The sequence below is a fragment of the Mustela erminea genome, chromosome 3, assembly GCF_009829155.1.
Source record: "Mustela erminea isolate mMusErm1 chromosome 3, mMusErm1.Pri, whole genome shotgun sequence".
NCBI classification, from domain to species: domain Eukaryota; kingdom Metazoa; phylum Chordata; class Mammalia; order Carnivora; family Mustelidae; genus Mustela; species Mustela erminea.
The window spans coordinates 148,892,462-148,913,276 of NC_045616.1; the positions used below are offsets into that span (position 1 = coordinate 148,892,462).

Genomic DNA, 20,815 nt, shown 5'->3' on the forward strand with positions numbered 1-20,815 from the left:
AAAATATACTGTACCTAGTAATGTCTGTGGGTTCTAAAGTCACAACCATTATTACTAATTTTCACAAGGCATTATTGTAAACAAAGAAATTGTTTTCTTGTCCTTCCAATAAAAAGATGTATTTAGTTATGTTCTAGTTTAATTAATATAGTATAGTACAGCAATTCATATTTATTATTTTTCCAAAATACTGCAATTTATATTTATTATTTTTCCAAAATACTAAGGTTTATTCCATAATGATTTAAAGGATACTTCATGATCAAATCCTTGTATGGTACTTAATATCATACTAAATTGATCAAGTTACTTAAATGTTACACCTCTGTTTACTTGTATGTCAGTTTAAACTAACGGCTAAATTCAGTTTAGACTAATAGCTAAATTTAGACTAACAGAGAAAATTAATGCAATGATCTTAGCCCAGTCCTTGGAAAGATATAAGTAATTAGTAAAGTTCTCTTGTTCACCCTCTTTTACTTTAAAACTAAGAAGAATTTCCAAAATTACATAGTGTGCCATAATAAGAGTTTGAAATAACCTTATATAAAATAGAAAAAAAATATTGTTTGAAAGAATTTTTAGTTCACTTAACTATACAAAAGTGTGAGTTCCACATATTAACTGGTATATAACTAAATTGCATTTCTTTTAAGGCATTTATTTATTTTTTTCTTTCTTGGAGGCATTTAAAGTTTTATAAATATTTTTATTAAGACAAATACACTTGTAGAAAATTTTGAATGACGATTTAAAAGGAAATAAGTTAGACATTAAAATAACCAATCTTTTATCATCAGAAGTGACTGTCTCAACTCAAAATAGTGTCTCTGGATGAGATAAAGTGGCATGCTATTCATGAAACAATTGCTATTAATGCACAGGTCTTGACCAACAGTAACTCTGATTCTTGAAAAAGGCCTTTCCTTAACATTTTGTAGCAAAGGCAGTCAGCTATAAAAATGCACTTAGTGGAAGGCTTCAGTGAGTTTCTTAGAATGCAATTGAAAACAAGGCTTTCAACATTCTTTGTCCAGTGTACATGATGTAATTAAATTCATCAACAACTCTGTCTCTCTTTAACCTCTAGTTTTAGCTTATTTCAACAGTGAACAAAAAATTGTGGAAGATCATGTGTATGTTTGGATAAAAGATGAAGAGCATCTCTTTTTAAGCATTTTATGGGTTTTAAATAGTAATTTTGCATAATAATTCCAAATAAAAATCTAATTGAAAATAGTTTTTCCCCCAAATCAATATTTTATATTTATTAATAGCTAAGCAGTTAAAATATTTAATTTATAGTTCACAAAATCTGCAGAAGGAAAAAAGTCCATAGTAGAATATATTTTGTCATTTTTTTCTTATTCATAATCTAATCTAATTCTATAACAATAATAATTGCACAAATACTTTTTAAAAATAATTTCCCATAATTAACTGCATAATGGACTTTTAAAAATAGTTAATTAGTAATCCCAGTGCTAAAGAATTTTCTTCTGTTAGAGAAAAAATCATGCATTAATTCAGAATTGAGTCATGTTGCCAAATTACTGAAAGAAACATTATCTCACTTTTCTTTTCTTTTTCAACTTATTTTCTTTAGGGAAGAATTCTAAATAATTCCTGAAATGTAGCAGAGTGTATGGAGATTAACACAAGAATCCCATTTTATATAGCATTTAAGAAATAAACAGTTAATGAACTGTAGAAGACACTAGTGGTTGTCCACTTAATATCAATTTCTAATTTTGCTGTCTTATTGGAACTCTAATTTTGCTCATTTTAACAACATACCCAGTTTAAAAGCTAGATTTCTTAGCTTCCCTGTAAATACTATGACATTGTTCTAGTGAGGGAAATATAAAAGAAAGACCATTGGAAGGTTTTTGGTATCTCTATGTAGGTGCCGATGTTTCCTCACTTTGCCCTCTCGTCTTCTGAATTTAAACATTTGCATAATCATTGGAGGTATAGCTGCTATCTAATCATGTGACAATGAGCACATGAGATGAAAGTCATGTGGAAAAAACTGGTGAGCAAAAGCCGGTAGTGAAGTTACTCTGAGTAATTTTTGTGCCAGCACAGTGCTGATACCTGACTTTTGTGAAATGTGCTTTGCAGATGAGTACATCACCTTCACAGCACAATGCACTCCCCACAGAGGTATAGAGTTGGTTCCCCTAAACTACTTTCATTTCTCTCAACCCAAAATCCAGGATCCAGAGAAAATGCATAGTGCACCTACCTATGAGTAGGTATTTTACAGTTCTAGTGCCAGCACTAAACTAGGAAAGGAGATTTTTTCACACTGACTTGAATATCAAAAGGCATATTAATTGTTGATTATTTGGGGAGATCGGAGAATGAAACCGAAGATTATTTTACCTGACATTGCATTGAAAATGTATATCTTAAAAATAATTTATCTTTTATTAAAAGGTAGCAAATACACTGTCAACATTATAGATGTTAGATAACTCTCCTACTCCATCAAAAGGAGATACCATGTCCTATTTACATCAACCGAATTAAAAATATCTATCAAATTTAATTGCTATGGGTATAGTTCTAATAAAAAATATGTAGATTAGCTTTCTACGTTAGGTACACTATTTGTTACAGTTACAGTTATATGGTAGATCCATATAATTGAAATGGTTTGGACACTTAAGTGAATTTAATGGTATGCAAACTAAACTTAAATAAATCTTAAACAAGCAAATGAAAAAAGGAAACAAGTTGAATCAATTTTCCCCTCAAATATCAACTTCTTATAACTATATTGACCAACTCTTCCCTGGAAAGGGAAAAAAGTAATCTCTTTGAACATAAAATAATAGTGATAGGAAGTGATAGGAATCAATGTTGGTTAATGTTAACCTGTTTTATACTATTTCTTCCTGGTAAAAAAATAGATTTATCTTATGTATTTTCCGATTGTTTGTTGTTACATTATAGAAATGCAACAAACTTTTGCAAATTAATTTTTTGTCCTGTAACTTTACTGAATTCTTTTATTAATTCTAATGATTTTTGGTGGAGTCTTTAGGGTTTCCTATATGTAACAGCATTTCATCTGCAAATAGTGACAGTTTTACTTCTTTCTTTCCAATTTGAATGCATTTTATTTCCTTGTCTTGAATAATAGCCCTGGTTAGTACTTCTAAAACTATGTTGCATTAAAGTGGTGAGAGTGGACAATTCTGTTTTGTTCCTAGTATTAAAGGAAAATTTGTGTAGCTTTTCATTGTTGAGTATTGTAGGAGAGCTAACAATGCTGACTTCACCTTTGACCTTCCATCTTGTTTTCCCCACTGGGGCATAGATGGTGCCATTTTAGATAATCCAAAGAGATCCTCTGGCTCACAGATGGTATAGACTTAGGTACCTAGCCTGTGACCTCACCACCATGCTCATCACTCCAGAAGGGTTCCAGATAGGAAAAGAGAATAGGGCTGAGAGTAGCTGCCTAGGGCTAGTTCATCCATCTGCCTGATTGCCCCATCAGTAAGTTACCCTGAATAAAATTCTGTATAAATGCTATGGAGTGATTTGGTTGGATTTTCAGTATGAAAGTGTCTTCTCAGTCTGGACAGTGCATTTGCATGGTCAGCAGGATACAGAAAAACTAAACAAGCATGCATAAAGGAATTATGCCGGGAGAAAGCTCCTTGTCCATGGCCAGTGTGGGGAAGGTGGAGCCTGGGAGCCCATTGGAGGTAGGGGGAAAATCAGGTTGAGCAGCCACTTCCATGTGGGAAGCCTTGGTCTGGTTTTTTGAGCATTTTGGACCATTATATGAGTACAGGGACACTCCTAAAACAAGGAATGGTAGGGCAAAGGAAGTAGAGAAGGGAAAGTGAACATGTCATTGCAGCAGTGGCTTGGCCACTGATCCCTGCCTTAAGATACATCACAGAAAAGGAATTATGAGTAAGAAGAGAATCTGAACAGGCTCAAGAAGCACTGGCTTTGGAAAAAGATGTATAAGCTTCATATTCCCCTTATACAGACATTGTATCCAAAATAATTCAAAAGCAAGAGAAACAGTTAGAAATTACGGCATGTAAGGTGGCAAAGATATATGAACACAGATGACCACACACTAGAGTGATAACTATTAGGTCTCAAGAGAATTGGGGCCCAAAATTATGAGACCCCTGGGGTAATGATTTCTCTGATGAGGACATCATCATAGAGGAGGAAAATTATTTTCAAACATGACTTTTGATGCAAACAAAGACCCAGGCCACTCATGAGCCCACAGATGACGAAGGAGAAATTCCCACTAGTCAGAAAACAGGTCTGAGAGAATGTTACGCAGCTTGGTGGAGCTAACCAGCTAATTTTAAGCAAAAGGACTGAGAAAGGGTGGCTGCTTAGGGGTTAACACTGTGGGATGATGGGGGAATGGGTATTCTGTTAAATGAGCTTCAAATGTCAAAAACGGCCTCAGTCACTTCTGGATCTGCCTTGTGACAAAAGTATATACCATAGGCATTGGTGAGGGTCACAGGTGTTTAGCTAATTTGATTGATTGGATAAATGCTAGCATTAAGGTTATCTGGCTTAATGAAGGGAATGTTCTATCCCCTCCATTTTGCTGGACTTCTATGGAAGAACCATAAGAAATACATGAATTGGGAATGAAACATGTCATTTATACTTAGTGTTTTAGAAGCCCACAGAGAATTGTTTTCCTCTGGTGTGGAAGACTGTATCTTAGAGTCAGTCCTGGGATCTTGGTATAGGACATTAATGTCTTGCCTCTATGGTTAATGGGCCCACTGTTATAGTAGCAGCTATGGTGGCCGATCTAACTGAAACTAAAATAATTCATAATGAGGGGAAATATAATGAAAACCAGGGAAAAACAGATTATTCTGCTGATCACAAAATGTCAGCAGGGGCGTCCATCATGGTGTCTTGTAAACTCATGGCAATATCTGATATTATCAGGGACCCCAAGAGAAAATTTAAATAGACAACCCAATTTGCTCTTGCTACTATGGAAGGCATTGCCTAAGGGAAGGCAGTTTACTCTCTTGGAGGAAGGTTCAATAAGCCAAATGTGTCATCAGAGTGTTCCTCCATAATAGAGGAATTTCTGGAGTAGATAGCCCTCATGCCCTAGAGACTAGAGGTTAGGTCAGTGTTGCTCTCTAGTTCATGCAGTAAGGGACAACCAGAGGCCCCTTGTGGAGTTAGCCATTTATTGGTCTTGCACTAACAGACTGTTTAGCTCTAATAGACACTAGAGATGAAAGCACAGATCTGTGGAAACACTTGAAAATTTCAGAGGTAAATAAATGCCACCCATGGTTGCAGAGGACAAATTATCGAGGTTCCGACAAACTAGGCCTTAGCTACAAATCAGCAGGCTTCCTCCTTGCTGTTTTGTATTGCACATTTCCATTTCTTAGTATATTTTGTGTATAGATGTTCTGTAGGATCTGTATCTAACTACAGGGTGGGTGAATTCAGGTTCCATAATGTGTGATGATTTATCTTCCCCGTCTCAAGCAGCGGTGCCATTACAGGCACACTTAAAGTCTCACTGGTGGGAGGTAAATACCAACATGATCCGTGGTCCAGGTCAACCAGTAAAATATCTGGGTGTCATCTGGTTGGGTAATATGAAAATGATGCCTAAGGCGGTCATTGATTAAAATACAAACTTTCCCATTCCCTTAAACTGTAAAGGAATTATAGGCTTTTGTTGGTTTATGGGGTTACTGGAGATGTTACACTCAAGCACAGATATAAACCCCTGTCTATGCCTTGGTTAAGAAGGGAACTTCATGGAATTGGGGTGCTAACCAGCTAGATTCTTTCTTAAGAGCAAAAATGTGGTAAACCAGGTAAGAGTATTAATGACAGATGTGAAGTAGGTGTTAAGTTTATATCCAGATGGGTTTGGCTGGGCTTGTGGCAATGACAAAATGAGAAATCAATTACAGCCATAAAAATGTTGGCAGTGGACTGTAGGAGTTCTGACAACACTATCTTTGACCCTCTATCTTGTGCTCCCCCTTCCCACAGGTGGTGTCACTTTAGATTTCTAGTAGAGATAGCCTCTTCAGATAACTAGTAGAAATACCCTCTAACACACAGATAGTACATCTATAGATAACTACCTTGTGCCTTCACCACCATGACCCTTACTGCATTAAGGCTGGGTATTGAAGTCCAGATAGGAGCTGAGAATGGCTGCACAGTGCTCTGTATCATCAGATACACTTGATTGCCCCATCAGTAAGTTACCTTGAATAAAACCCTGTAAATAGTATGGAGTGGCTTGCTTGGTTTTTCAGCTTTAAAGTGCCTTCTCAGTACAGAGGATATATTACTGACCCTTCCTACCTCATAACAAATATGATGTTAGCTGTGGATTTGTCATTTATGGCTTTTATGATGTTGAGGTAAGTTTCCTGTATGTCCACTTTGTGGAGTTTTTAATCATAAATCAATTTTATATCTTGACAAATACTATTTCTACATCTAGATGGTTTTTATCTTTCATTGTGTTAACATAGTGGTATTTAATTGATTTGTGGATGTTGAACCATCCTTGAATTCCTGTAATAAATCACACTGATCATGGTGTATTGTTCTTTTTAATGTATAGCTCAATTTGGTTTGCTAATATTTCCTTGAGTATTTTTTGTATTTACACTCTTCAAGGTTATCGGCCTTTTTGATGGTGCTTCTTGTCTGGTTTTATTGTAAGGGTAATTCTGGCTTAATAAAATGAGTTTGCATGCATTCCCTTTTCTTTAGTATTTTGGAAGAGTTTGAGAAATATGGGTATTCTATGAATCATTATAGACTTTACCAATGAAGCCATCTGGTGCTAGATTTTTGCTGGGAGGTTTTTGATTGCTGACTCAATTTCCTTAGTAGTAATTGGCCTGTTCACATTTTTTTATGACTTCATGATTCAGTCTTGGTATATTTTGTCTTTTTACACATTTATTCACTTCTTCTAGGTTGTCAAATTTTTGGAATATAATTTGTATAGTAGTCTCTATGATCATTTGTATTTCTGTGATATCAGTTGTAACACCTTTTTCATTTCTCATCTAGTTCTTAGTTTCACTGATTTTTTTTTCCCTTTTGTCTTCATAGTCTCTGTTTTGTTTCTGTTCTGACATTTGTTATTGCCTTCCTTGTACTACCACTGGGCCTTGTTCCTTAAAGTGTAAGGTTAGGTCATTTTCTGAAATTTCTCTTGTTTCTTGAGGTAAGCATTTATCTCTATGAACTTCTTTAAACTATTTTTACTGCATTCCATAAATTTCAATATTTTATTTCCATTTTTGTTGTTCTCAACATTATCTCAACATGTTCTCAGCATAAGTATTGTTCTCAACAATACTTTATATGTTGCCTCAACATATAAAGTATTTACAAATTTCTGTTTTGATTTCTCCTTTGAGCCACTGATTATTCAGTAGTATGTTGTTTAATCTCCACATATTGGTAGGTTTTTTTGTTGTGTTTTCTTTTTGTAATTGATTTCTATTTTCATATCATTATGGTTAGAAAAGATATTTGATAAGATTTTAATCCTCTTAAATGTATTGGACTTGCTTTCTGGTGTAATAGATTTATCTTGGGAAATGTTCCATGTGCACTTGAGAAAATATATTTATTCTCTGCTTCTTTTGGATGGAATGTTCTGTGTATATCTGTTACCTCTGTATTGTCTAACACATTATTTAAGGCCAGTGTTTTCTTACTGATTTCCTGTCTAAGTGATCCATCCATTGCTTTAAATGGGGTATTGACTACCCCCCTACTATGATTGTATTGCCATTTATTTCTCCCTTTAGGTCTGTAGTATATGCTTTATATATTTTGGTACTCCTCTGTCAGGTGCACAAATATTTACAAATGTCACATTCTTCTGTTGGATTGAACCCTTTATCGTTATGCAATGCCCTTCTGTGTCACTCATAGTCTTTGCTTTAAAGTTCATTTTCTCTTGGGGCACCTGGGTAGCTCAGTTGGTTAAGCATCCAACTCTTGATTTAGACTCAGGTCATGATCTCAGGATTATGAGATGGAGCCCCCACTCATGTTTCTGTGGACTCTTATAGTTTTTTTCTCAAATAAATAAAATCTTTTAAAAATTATATTTTCTCTTATATAAATTACCCCAACTTTCTTTGGTTTCCATTTGTGTGAAATATCTTTCTCCACTCCTTCACTTTTAGTCTGTGTATATCCTTACATCTGTTTCGAGTCTCTTGTATGCATATAGATGTGTCTTGGTGTGTGTGTGTGTGTGTGTGTGTGTGTGTGTGTTTATCCATACAAATGCATGTCTTTTGATTGATGAACTTAGTTAATTTATATTTAAAACAGTTATTGAAGGATAGGTAATTTTCCTTCTGTTTATTGTTTTCTGATTGTAACATAGTTCCTTTTTATTCCTTTCTTCTCTTCTACTCTTCCTTTGTGGTTTGGTGACTTTCTTTAGTAATATGTTTTAATTGCTTTCTCTCTCACTCTCTCTCTCTCTTTCTCATAAAGATTTTATTTTTAAATTTATTTGAGAGAGAGAGAGAGCATGAGAGAGCACAAGCCAAGGGAAGAGCAGAGGGAGAGAGAGAAGCAGACTCCCACTGAGCAGGGAGTCTGATGCAAGGCTCAATCCCCAGACCCTGGGATCATGACCTGAAAGGGGAGGGCAGATGCTCAACCACCTGAGGACCCAAGTGCCCCTAATTCCTCTCTCTATCTTTTGTCTAACTACTATACGATTTTGCTTTGTGGCCATAAAAAGTTTTATGTATAATGCCTCATGTCTACTTAAGCTTGATTGAATTCTAAAGCTCCTTATACCCGCACACTATGTTTTTGTCACATTTTACGTTTTTGTCACATTTTACATCTTTTTATCTTGTGTGTCCCTTAGGTAATAGTATTAGTCACCAATATTTTCACTACTTTTGTCTTTTAACCTCAAAAGTAGTTTTATAAATGATTAACCCACTACCTTTATTGTATATTCACCTTTCCAGTGAGATTAAGCCTTTAGTGTGCATGTGTGCATATGAATCTTTTTGCTAATTTTCATCTTGAAGATGTCTCTTTTACATTTCTTACAATTCCTACTTTTGTTGAAGAGTTTAACTTTTTTAAAACTATTTTTATAATATTATATTATTAATATTATTATAATATTATTTAAATTTAAATAATTTAAATATCATTTAAATTATTTAAATGTTATTTTTATTATATTATTTAACAGTTTCTCATCTCTGGTCTTCTATAAACATACTTGTAATTTTCTATTTCTGTCATTTATGTAGCCTTCTAATTTATGATCTTTGTCAAGTGATTGTCATAATATTCATATTTAACTGCTGTGAGAAAACAAAATGTTTTGGACATCAAAAAAAAAAAAATCATAGAAAGTTGCAAGGTCACCAAGAAAACTATCCCTAAGAAACAAAAACAGCATGTTTTCTATGTATATAATTGAGAAACAAATTCCTGGAATGTAAGTTCGTTGAGAACTTCCATTACTTATGTTTGTATCTTCCATAAGGATCAGTGAATTGTGTGACTTCTAGAAGAAAGCCCTAGTTCTGCAGATATACAATACAGTTTGGAAGGTAGTTTCCAAAGCAACACCAGTTTCTCTTTTTTAAAAGATTTTTATTTAGTTATTTGAGAGAGAGAGAGAGAGAGAGAGAGAGCAGAGTGAGAGAGAGAGAGAGAGAGCACAAGCAGGGTGGAGAGGCAGAGTAAGAGGGAGAAGCAGATTCCCCCACTAAGCAGGGAGCCCAAAGTGGAGCTCAGTCCTGGGACCCTGAGATCATAACCCTAGTCAAAGTCAGGTGTTTAACTGACAGAGCCACCCAAGTGCCCCATAACACCATCTTTTAATAATAACTTCTATTTTATTTTATGACCATAATTATTTCATGTTTCAGAAAATTTCCCCTTTCATATATTGAATTTAGATAAGTTAAACATCTGAATCAGAAAAGAATAATGAAATTGTGGGTTTAAGAATTTTTTTTTCTATTTTTCTCTGATTTTTCTTTAGCCTTAGGTGTCTAATTCTTTTAAGTTTTTGACATAAGTCCTTCCTTTAAAATCTAAATAAATGGTCAAGCCCCATCCCATGCAGTGTGGGAGGAAAATTGCTCCTCCCAGTATTCTTTTTTTTTTTTTTAAAGATTTTATTTATTTATTTGACAGAGAGAGATCACAAGTAGGCAGAGAGGCAGGCAGAGAGAGAGGAGGAAGCAGGCTTCCTGTGGAGCAGAGAGCCCGATGCGGGGCTCGATCCCAGGACCCTGAGATCATGACCTGAGCCGAAGGCAGCAGCCCAAACCACTGAGCCACCCAGGCGCCCCTCTTCCCAGTATTCTGAGTTCTCCTGATATGAAGGGGCGGGGGAAGGAATTTGAGAGAAATCTTCTTTGTTTCCCAGGTCCTAAGTTTTTCTTTTAGCTGTTTTTCATTTAGCTACTACCTTCTCTCTACTTCTGCTGGGGAATAGAGTCCCAATTTCTTTGTTGCCTCAGATCCTGCTAATGTAGGAATTTTGGGGGAGACAGGATTTTCTGAAGATTGAGGTTATGTGGAAGATAATTATGATCCATGAAAGTAGGAATTAACTAGAAATTGGAAAATAATACTACAAAATCTTCATTAAAAACACTGTCACAGGATATTTAAAGTGCGGCTTTCATTTCACTGTGGTCCCATTTTTCTCTTTGGGCCACTTTTTCTTGTTTTCATCTTTTCAACATCTTTCAGAATGTTCTACAGAAATTTGACTGTTATTATATAAAGGAATAATGACCATTTTTGCCTCACTTTTGTTTATCTGACATATACAAGCAGGCTTCACCCTTCTCCAAGAGACACATGGACTAGGGATTTTTTTTTCCCTAAGAGGAATTGTCCTTCCAATCGTAAGCTACCTGGTCAACTTCAGCCATCTTTTGGAACATTTCTCACTCTGCTATTTCCCAAAACATGTTGTGGCTTAATATTTTAGACATTCTTAATCCTTTTTTTGTACCTTTTTTTTTTTTTAAGATTTTATTTATCCGTTTGACAGGTAGAGATCACAAGTAGGCAGAGAGGCAGGCAGAGAGAGAGGAGGAAGCAGGCTCCCTGCCAAGCAGAGAGCCCGACGTGGGGCTCGATCCCACGACCCCGGGATCATGACCTGAGCTGAAGGCAGAAGCCTTAACCCACTGAGCCACCCAGGCGCCCCTTTTTGTACCTTTAATACTAGTCAGTTTTATTATTAAAATAATTTAAAACAATTGTTCTCATAGTATTTCTTGACCCTTATTTTTCTTCATTTTTTTTCTTTTTCTCACTGAATATCCTCACTCTAGTCACTCAATTATCATGATTACTTTAAATAAAATATTTCCAAATTTTTTCTCTGAACTTCATAACTAAGGCATTTCATAGAATGAGAATTACTTATAAAAAATGGTTATGTAACAACAAGACCCATGGGCTATTCTTATGAGAAAAAAATAAAAGCCCTTCCTAGTGGGAATGTTCAGATTCACAAATACATGCACAGGCCCAGGAGTCCACCAAAATGTACCGACAGGAAGGCTTTGTTTGCCATTGGCAGATCCATCCATCCAAAAGGCCCACAGGAGACTGTCATTCGTAGTTTGTGAAACATTCATCCAAGCAGCAACATAAGTATTAAGAGATGAGCGCTTTATTCTCTAACCCTTCTTGTGCAGAAGTTATACATGCAAACTTCAGAAAATTAAAGTGAATGAAAATCTATCATATAAACAGCTTTTAAAAACGTTCTCATATACACACACACACACATAAACACATATATATAAACATTCTCCTATATGTAATGCATGTATATATCTCTACATTATTAAATTCATATCATACATGTAATTTTAAAAATACATATGTGCCATACATAATTATGGCCCATAATTGATATTCATTTCCTATTATTGAAGCATATTCATTCATACTGTGAATAAATATCAAATATATTTCCTTATATGTGGCATTTTCTGTTAATTGAGCATTTATGGTTTTACTTCAAGTTTTACTGGCACAGCCTCTGCACACTCTCAGTGCACTGTTTCCTCTAATATCATCATTTGAAAACAAAGTCACACTATTATGTCTGTCAAAATGGTTCACTGTTGTTTTCATCCCCTTATTCCTGCCAAACATTGGTGAGCTGCTCTCTCCAGGTGACTGCTTGATTGGCTATTAGATGTAGCTGATTGAAAGGAGTGGCAACCCAAAGAACAGTCTTTTAAGGGACAAGATGACCATGTGTAAATGTCAATAATACCGACAGGGGGCACCTGGGAGCTGAGCCAGTTAAGTGACTTCAGCTCAGGTCATGATCTCAAGGTCCTGAGATCAGCCCCAGGTCGGGGTCTGTGCTCAGCAGAGAGTCTGCTTCTCTCTCTCCCTCCACCTCTACTTCTCCCTGTACTCGCATGTGTGCACGTTCTCAAATAAGTAAAATCTTTAAATAATAATAATTTTAATACCTTGGGTCCCCCAAGTCTAATTTAAGAACCAGGCAATTTGAACTAATCATGGAAACAGGTTTGATTTTTAGAATTAATTGTTCTCTAATCAATATTCCTTAAGTGTATACTATTTTTTATATAGCTGTAGTTCTCAGTTTTCATTTTGCCTCACCATTTCCATTTTTCATTATTCGTATTTGTAACATATCCCTTTCAGGAGTAATAAAAAGATGATTTTCAATGTGCAAAAACAGAAAATATTTGAGTAGCACCAGAGAATATAATTCTCAACAATGAAATAATGTATTGAAATGTGAACGCTAACGCTTTAAGTTTTTTTTTTTTTAAAGATTTTATTTTTATTTATTTGACAGAGGGAGATCACAAGTAGACAGAGAGGCAGGCAGAGAGAGAGAGAGAGGGAAGAAGGCCCTCTGCTGAGCAGAGAGCCCGATGCGGGACTCGATCCCAGGACCCCGAGATCATGACCTGAGCCGAAGGCAGCGGCTTAACCCACTGAGCCACCCAGGCGCCCTAAGTTTTTTTTTAATTTCTTTCATCATCTCTTTCTCAGTGAACCATTCTGGGACATTATTTATGGACTACCTCGATAAAATCATGATTTCCAATAATGATATGTAAGAAAACGAGCATGGCTTAATAGAGTTAACGGTTGTGATTTCAGAAAAGTAATTTATTCTGAGTCTCTTCCATTATTCATAAAATGAAAAAACTAATGAGTACCTTATATGATTATTTTGCAGATTAGGGCTAATATATTCAAGATATCAGGATGGCTCCTAACATTTGCTTAATAGTCATTAATAACATATATTTACATATATTATATGTTAATGTGCATATCAATATAAATTTATATATTTGAGTTATATATATGAGATATATACTTTATATATATTTGAATAATATAGTCATTATGTATATTTCCATACTATATAAGGAAATAATATGTTATTCTTGGGAGGAAACATACCTATTTTACCTTTGTCCACACCTCCTAGCATACAACAGTGTATTAGGATGAGTGACTAAAAGCTGTCTGTTGCTACTTTGTGTTATGTGTATTACCACAATTTTGAAATGAAAAAGAAACAAAATTCCCCTTTAATTAATTTTCTGATCTCCTTAAAACTTTTCTTACCTTTGTTTATTTGCTTTATTTCTTATATTCCGCATATGAGTGAAATCATATATGATATATGATATATGATATTTGTCTTTCTTTAACTGACTTATTTTGTTTAGTGTAATACTCTTTAGTTCCATCTACAACACTGCAAATGGCAAGAATCCATTCTTTTTTATGGCTGAGCAATATTCCGTTGTATGAATTCCACATCCTCAGTATCCCCTCATAAGTTGACAAACACTTGGGCTGTTTCCATAGTTTGGCTATTGTGGGTAATGCTGCTATAAATATTAGGGTATATGTATCCCTTTGAGGTAATCTTTTTGTATTATTTGGGTAAATACCAAACAAAGGGGAAAAAAGAGAGAATAAGGCAAACCAAGAAACTCTTAATAATAGAGGATAAACTGATGGTTACCAGAGGGGGGGTGGCACTTGTGATGAGTACAGGGTGTTGGATAGAAGTATTGAGTCACTAGATTGTATGCCTGAAACTAATATTTCACTGTATGTTAACTAACTGGAATTTAAATAAAAACTTTAAAAAAATGTCTTGCCTTTGATATAATTTTCCAATTTTTTAGCTATGTGTCATTGAACAACATTGCTGTTGTTTGTTCCATGCAATGTAGCATGGGTATTTTTAGCAAACATTTAAAGTTTAATTCATAATTCTTATTCATAGATAAGTTGTACAGAATCTTTTTTTTTTTTTTTTAAAGATTTTATTTATTTATTTGTCAGAGAGAGAGCGAGCGAGAGCGAGCACAGGCAGACAGAGTGGAAGGCAGAGTCAGAGGGAGAAGCAGGCTCCCTGCGGAGCAAGGAGCCCGATGTGGGACTCGATCCCAGGACGCTGGGATCATGACCTGAGCCGAAGGCAGCTGCTTAACCAACTGAGCCACCCAGGCGTCCCAAGTTGTACAGAATCTTAATCATTCAGAAGCTAAATGTAACTTTGTTAGGCCATATGATAATGACTAGTTTAGTAAATAATTGAATCCATCTTTTTTAGAAGGTAAAAGTAGACAGGGATATTTCAAGGGAAAATGTTGTAAGAGTACCTTAAAGGATCTAGAATGAATTGAACATAAAGAACACTTTAGGTATTAAGACATGTCTTCAGAATATGGACTATGTTCATAATGGAAGGAACACTACATTTAAGCCTTTACATTATGGTGTAAATTCTATATTGGAAACATAATTTGACAAAACTATTTAGAGTTTCACAGATCTAGGGTATTAGGAACATTAAATAAGACACCCAGGGTGCTTGGGTGGCTCAGTCTGTTAAGTGTCTGTCATCAGTTCAGGTCATGAACCCAGCATCCTGGGATCAAGCCAGGCTCCCTGCTCAACAGAAGACTGCTTCTCCTTCTGCCTGCCACTCCCCCAACATGCTCTCTTGCTCTCTCTCTGTCTCTCTCTCTCTGTCAAATAAATAAATAAATGGGGCACCTGGATGCTCTGTAGGTTAGGCCTCTGCCTTTGGCTCAGGTCACGGTCTCAGGGTCCTGGAATCAAGCCCTGTATCAGGGTCTCTGCTCAGTGGGGAGCCTGTTTCTCCCTCCCTCTTCCCCCTCTGCCTCCCTTTCTGCCTATTTGTGATCTCTCTCTCCATCAAATAAATAAATGAAATCTTTCAAAAAATAAATAAAATCTTTCAAAAAATAAAAAAGACACCTAGAATGAACATAAATAGCCCAATGCAAAATGAGTGTGATAAGAGATTATTGATGCACATATAATCAGTGAATAGGCCTGTGAATGCATCTGTATTTAAGGCTGAATTAACCTATTAAATGAAAACTGATAACTGGAATATTTCTATATTAGACAATAAAAAGTATCGTGCTAGAATGTAACTCATGTCCTGTTTCAGGACAGAGGGAATTCAGAATTCTGGTTAGGGCCCAGCCAGGGCTCTACTCTGCTACATTTGGAAAGGAGGGGACTTCATTTATGTTTAGGGTCCTATAAAGAAGACGACTCCTTATATTTGGGATTGTGTAGAGAAGAGAAGCAGACTGCCATGACTATGCTACGGAATATTCGTGGAGGAAACCAGAATTCTATCCTATACTGAATGTGTAGAGTTGTGGCTGTTTTATCTTCAAGTCAAATCTTAGATCATTAAGCATTCCTCTCAAGTCCAAAGGGTCTCATCCCCTATCATGATCTCTTCAGAACACATAAACTTTGAAATGCATATATTTTGAACTTGCTCTTTAACTATCTCTGCCATTGCCCCTGTTTTTAAATATATATATATATCATTTATATAGATACAGTGTTTTATTTAATTTTTCACACAGATATTTAAAGTATTCAACTTTTTGATGGATAGAGAATATGTCTATTTTCAATTTTTAGAGTTTCCTATTTTTACAACATTCTGTTTATCCCAGAATTATAAATCTGTGGTAATTTTAACTTGTATGTCATAGTTCAAAGATATAGCTGTTTTAAAGATAATTATCAATATTTTGGAAATGTTTTATTAGTCAGATTAGCTTTTGATACAGTCAAGATTCACATTCAATTTAGAAAACCACTCCTTTCCTGATCTCTGGATTCCAAATACTTTTATATAGATTTTATTATTTGGTATACTGACTAAATTGTAACACAATGGACTATAAACAAAATAATAGCAAGCCTTTCATCCCAATGTGCACAATTATAAAATGGCAGTATTGTTCTTAGAAAAATAGATGAAGTAAATAATTAATTTTAAAAAGACTTCTAGATTTTAAAATTATCCTCATCAATCATTTCACCAAAATCATCTCATCAGTACAAATGTGACCTATTCTGGAATATAGGCTAGAGTTTGTGGTTCCCAAGTGAATACAGCTCTTTGCAGAAGTGATAAAAAAAAAAAAGGTTCTGAGTTTGATAAGATAGGCATATATAAATGGGCATAGATAGAATTTATCTGAGATGGAATAGTTGAAGCATTTACAATGTTTAAAAATGTTCTCATTGGCCAGGGACAGAAGGAAGATTCCATGTGGATTGCCTTAAGGCATTTCTGACTAAGAGATCTGGAGACTAGAAACAAGCTTCCCTAGCTGGGGCCCATACTCATCTAAGGAAGGTAGAGGAGGATCACTGAACAAGCACCGTACAGACGTAGACGGACTGACTCTACTTTTTCTCTCTGGGAAGTCACAGAATACACTCAAGGCTGGTCACATCACTTTTTGTTTGTTTGTTTGTTTTCTAAACTTGATAAAGTCTTTTTATTTTTATGCCCTCATGGACCCATTAAAATGAAAGGATTTCAATTTTTCTTCCTGTGACCTAATATATATATATATGTATATATATATACATATATATAAATAATTCTAGAAATATTGAACTTTCCTTATATTTTCTTTCTTTATTCAAAAGTTAGGGCCTTTTTTTAAAAGATTTTTATTTATTTGACAGAGAGAGATCACAAGTGGACAGAGAGGTAGGCAGAGAGAGAGGAAGGGAAGCAGGCTCCCCCCGCTGAGCAGAGCGCCCGATGCGGGGCTTGATCCCCGAACCCTGGGATCATGACCTGAGCCGAAGGCAGAGGCTTTAACCCACTGAGCCACCCAGGTGCCCCAGCTAGGGCCTTTTTAAAGAAATATTCAATCACACTAATATGTCAAATTTTAGTCTGATGATTTTTTATTTTAAGATTTTTATTTATTTATTTATTTGATAGACAGAAAGAGATAACAAGTAGGCAGAGAGGCGGGAAGAGAGAGAGGGGGAAGCAGGCTCCCTGCTGAGTGGAGCCCGATGCGGGGCTCGATCCCAGGACCCTGAGATCATGACCTGAGCTGAAGGCAGAGGCTTAAACCATTGAGCCACCCAGGCGCCCCATAGTCTGATGATTTTCTATAGTATTATGAGAAGATACATCAGATTTAAGAATAAATGATTCATGCTTTACAGCTTGCTAGTGCTCTGACGAGTAAAATGGAATTCTCTAAATCATATTTTAAGAATATGAATCACTTTTGAAAGCTAGTATGTCTACAACCAAAATGAATACATATTTAATATAAAATTTTGCATTTAAAATATAATTTAAATAACATTATCAGTCATATGTCCTACTATGTACATAAATAATATGAAATACAAAACTGAGACTGATCTATAGCTAATTATTTCATTACCAGGAACCAAAACCAAACATTCCAAATTGTCCCTCTCAGACATTCATATCAAGAATGTTCACCACATTTTTCCAGTGCTATAAGACAAACACGGTCCGTATTTTTTTTTTAAAGATTTATTTGACAGAAAGACAACGAGAGAGAACACAAACAGGGGGAGGGGGAGGGGGAGTGGGGGAGGGAGAAGCAGGCTCCCATGGAGCAAGAAGCCTGATGTGGGGCTCGATTCCAGGACTCTGGGATCATGCCCTGAGCTGAAGGCAGATGCTTAACATCTGAGCCACCCAGGCGCCCCACGCTCAGTAGTTTTTTAAAGCCACTTCTATAAACAGTGAATGTGTTCAGTTTTATTGAGAACAACTGGGTAACTCCTATGATCACTTTATAGATGATAAATCATGTTTAAAACAGAGTTCTTTTGAAAAATATTGTCAGTGTTGACAGCATTTAGACAAATTCAGCCTTCTCTGTCACGAAAGCTGACATTGATTATGCAATACCTCATACGCTTGGTAGCATGTCTTTGCCAACAGAGTATGCTGACACTTCTAGGTTTATCATGAATACATTTTTAACCTCCAAATTGAGATATACATTTTAAACCTAAGGTGTTTTTTTTTAAAAATGATTTATTTACCTGAGAGATTTAGACATGTGAAAATGTCTATACCGAAGCTTATGGTCTTTATTAAAAATTAATTAAGTTCCATGGATCATGACCACCACGGCCTATTAAACCATTTTTAGATCATAGCACAGTAGAGCAATGAGACTTCCGTGTCCCATAAGATATTTATATGGTACAAAGAATGTGGTCACCCCAAGAATGGGTCATCTAGTATGGTTAACTAAAACACTCATAAATGATCTAGAGTTACCTAATTTTCCAAAATTTATGAAATGAAACAACTGATTTGCTTTTACAAATTAAAAGGTCTTTTTCATGAGGATACATAAAATTATGTTAACAGAATTCCCTCAAATTCCAATAAAGATTCTAGGTTCAAGTTTGCTTCTAGGAATTCAATTTAAAGAATCAGTTGAATGAGATGTGATATTATACTTTTTTGTTTGAAGTCCAGCCTTAATCTGTTAAAAGGAAAAAAAAAAAAAAAACTGCTCAGCTATGTGGGCAGAAGTTTACAGGAAACAGAACATCAGACCCAGATTCAAATGATAGAGGTGAATTTCTGCTCCACTGTGTATTCCCTCTTGTGGCTGGATTCAGTCAATTCATGACCTGAGCTTCAGTTTATTCCCTATAAGATGAAAATAAAAATATCTCCTCTAATTATCTATCGGGATAGCTACGGATATTTTTAAAATAACATAGGGCTCAAAGGCATGTTCGTATATAGTTCTATACATTTCTTTGGAAAAATCTCTGTCCAAGTCCTCTCCATTTTTTAATTGGATTTTTTTTTTTTTGGTGTTAAGTTGCATAATTTCTTTATATATTTTGACATTAATTCTTACCAGGTATATCATTTGCAATTATCTCCTCCCATTCAGGAGGTTGTTATCATTGTTGCTGTTGCTCATTTCTCCATGGTGCAAAAGCTTTGTATTCTGGTGTAGTCCCAGTAGTTTATATTTGCTTTTGTGTTTTGTTTTGTTTTGTATTTTTGCCTCAGGAGACCTATCTAGAAAAATATTGCTCTAGCTCATGCCAGAGAAATTGCTGCCTGTATGCCCTTCCAGGAGTTTTATGATTTTAGGTTTCACATTTAGGTCTTTAATCCATTTATTTTTTTGTATGGTGTAAGAAAGTGGCCCAGTTTCATTCTTTTGTCTGTCACTGTCCGGTTTTCCCAGCATCATTTGTTGAAGAGACTGTTTTTGCCTTATAGTATATTCTTGCCTCCTCCTCCATAGATTAATTGACCATATTAGTGTAGATTTATTTCTGGGTTCTTTACTCTGTTCTGTTGATCTATATGTCGATCTTTGTGCTAGAACTATCTTGTTTTGATTACTACAGTTTTGTAGTGTATCTTGAAATCTGGAATTGTGATACTTCAACATTGCTTTGGCTATTTGAGTCTTTTGTAGATCCACACAGATTTTAGGATCGTTTGTTCTAGTTCTGTGAATAATCTGGTTGGTATTTGATAGGGATTACATTGAACCTGTAGAATGCTTTGGGTAATATAGACATTTTAACAATATATTTTTTTTTCTAAGCCAAGAGCATGGAATATCTTTCCATCTGTTTGTGTTGTCTTGGGGGCGAGGGGAGAAAGCTCTATGCACATCAAGGAATTATCATTATAATAAACTTTAATTGCAATAAACTAATGTTGCAATATATATTATAATTAAATAAGTGCTAAATTATATGATTCTATCTGGGAGTAAGTAAAGACAGCAGTGCAATAAACTGGATTTTGACTTCTATGTTTGAAGCTATATTCCAGCTTTTGAGTGGCGATGTTGAAGGGGAACTCACTTCTGGAAGTTATCTATCCTCCTTATATGCAGAATATTAACTTTGGCTGTAGTTGCAGTCAAAAGTTATTGTACTCAGCGCTCCCAATAAATTGTGACTTGAGCTCTTAGAGTTGAAGTTATCTGAAGTGTCAACTCCCAGAGCACTAACCTATTCCTGATTGCAACACCCAGGATGCTGATTGCTGTGTGGAAACCTGTGTAAAGGACAAGCCCATGCATCATTGTCAGTGAACTTGGGAACAATAATTGCAACTTTGTGACTATTTTTATAAGTGATCACATGTTAGGCAAAAAAAAAAAAAAAATGTGATACATTTTTGGGCTTTTAATGTGTTCTAAACTTTACATGGAGTAGACTAGCTATTTCTGTTGTATAAGCAGATCACTAATCCTTCATTTTGTCTCTCTCTGAGTAGCAAGATGTTATTTAATATTCAAGAGGCCAGCATCCTTAGATTTAACACTGCAGTGATATTTTCAAAATTACCCTTTGTAGCAAAGATACAACATAACCACAATTT

The 20,815-nt window shown here is 35.3% G+C and overlaps 1 protein-coding gene and 1 long non-coding RNA gene across 6 annotated transcripts in view; one reads left to right on the forward strand and one right to left on the reverse strand.

The window, feature by feature from the left end:
- CDH18 (cadherin 18) overlaps positions 1 to 20,815 on the forward strand; it is a 986,019-nt gene that overhangs the window by 772,045 nt on the left and 193,159 nt on the right. The window lies entirely within an intron of this gene.
- On the reverse strand, positions 10,507 to 19,946 carry LOC116587039. The gene is made up of 3 exons (XR_004284272.1): positions 19,861 to 19,946; positions 15,047 to 15,051; positions 10,507 to 10,517 (listed from the first exon to the last, which is right to left on the reverse strand). It is a non-coding gene; the product is annotated as an uncharacterized LOC116587039 (long non-coding RNA).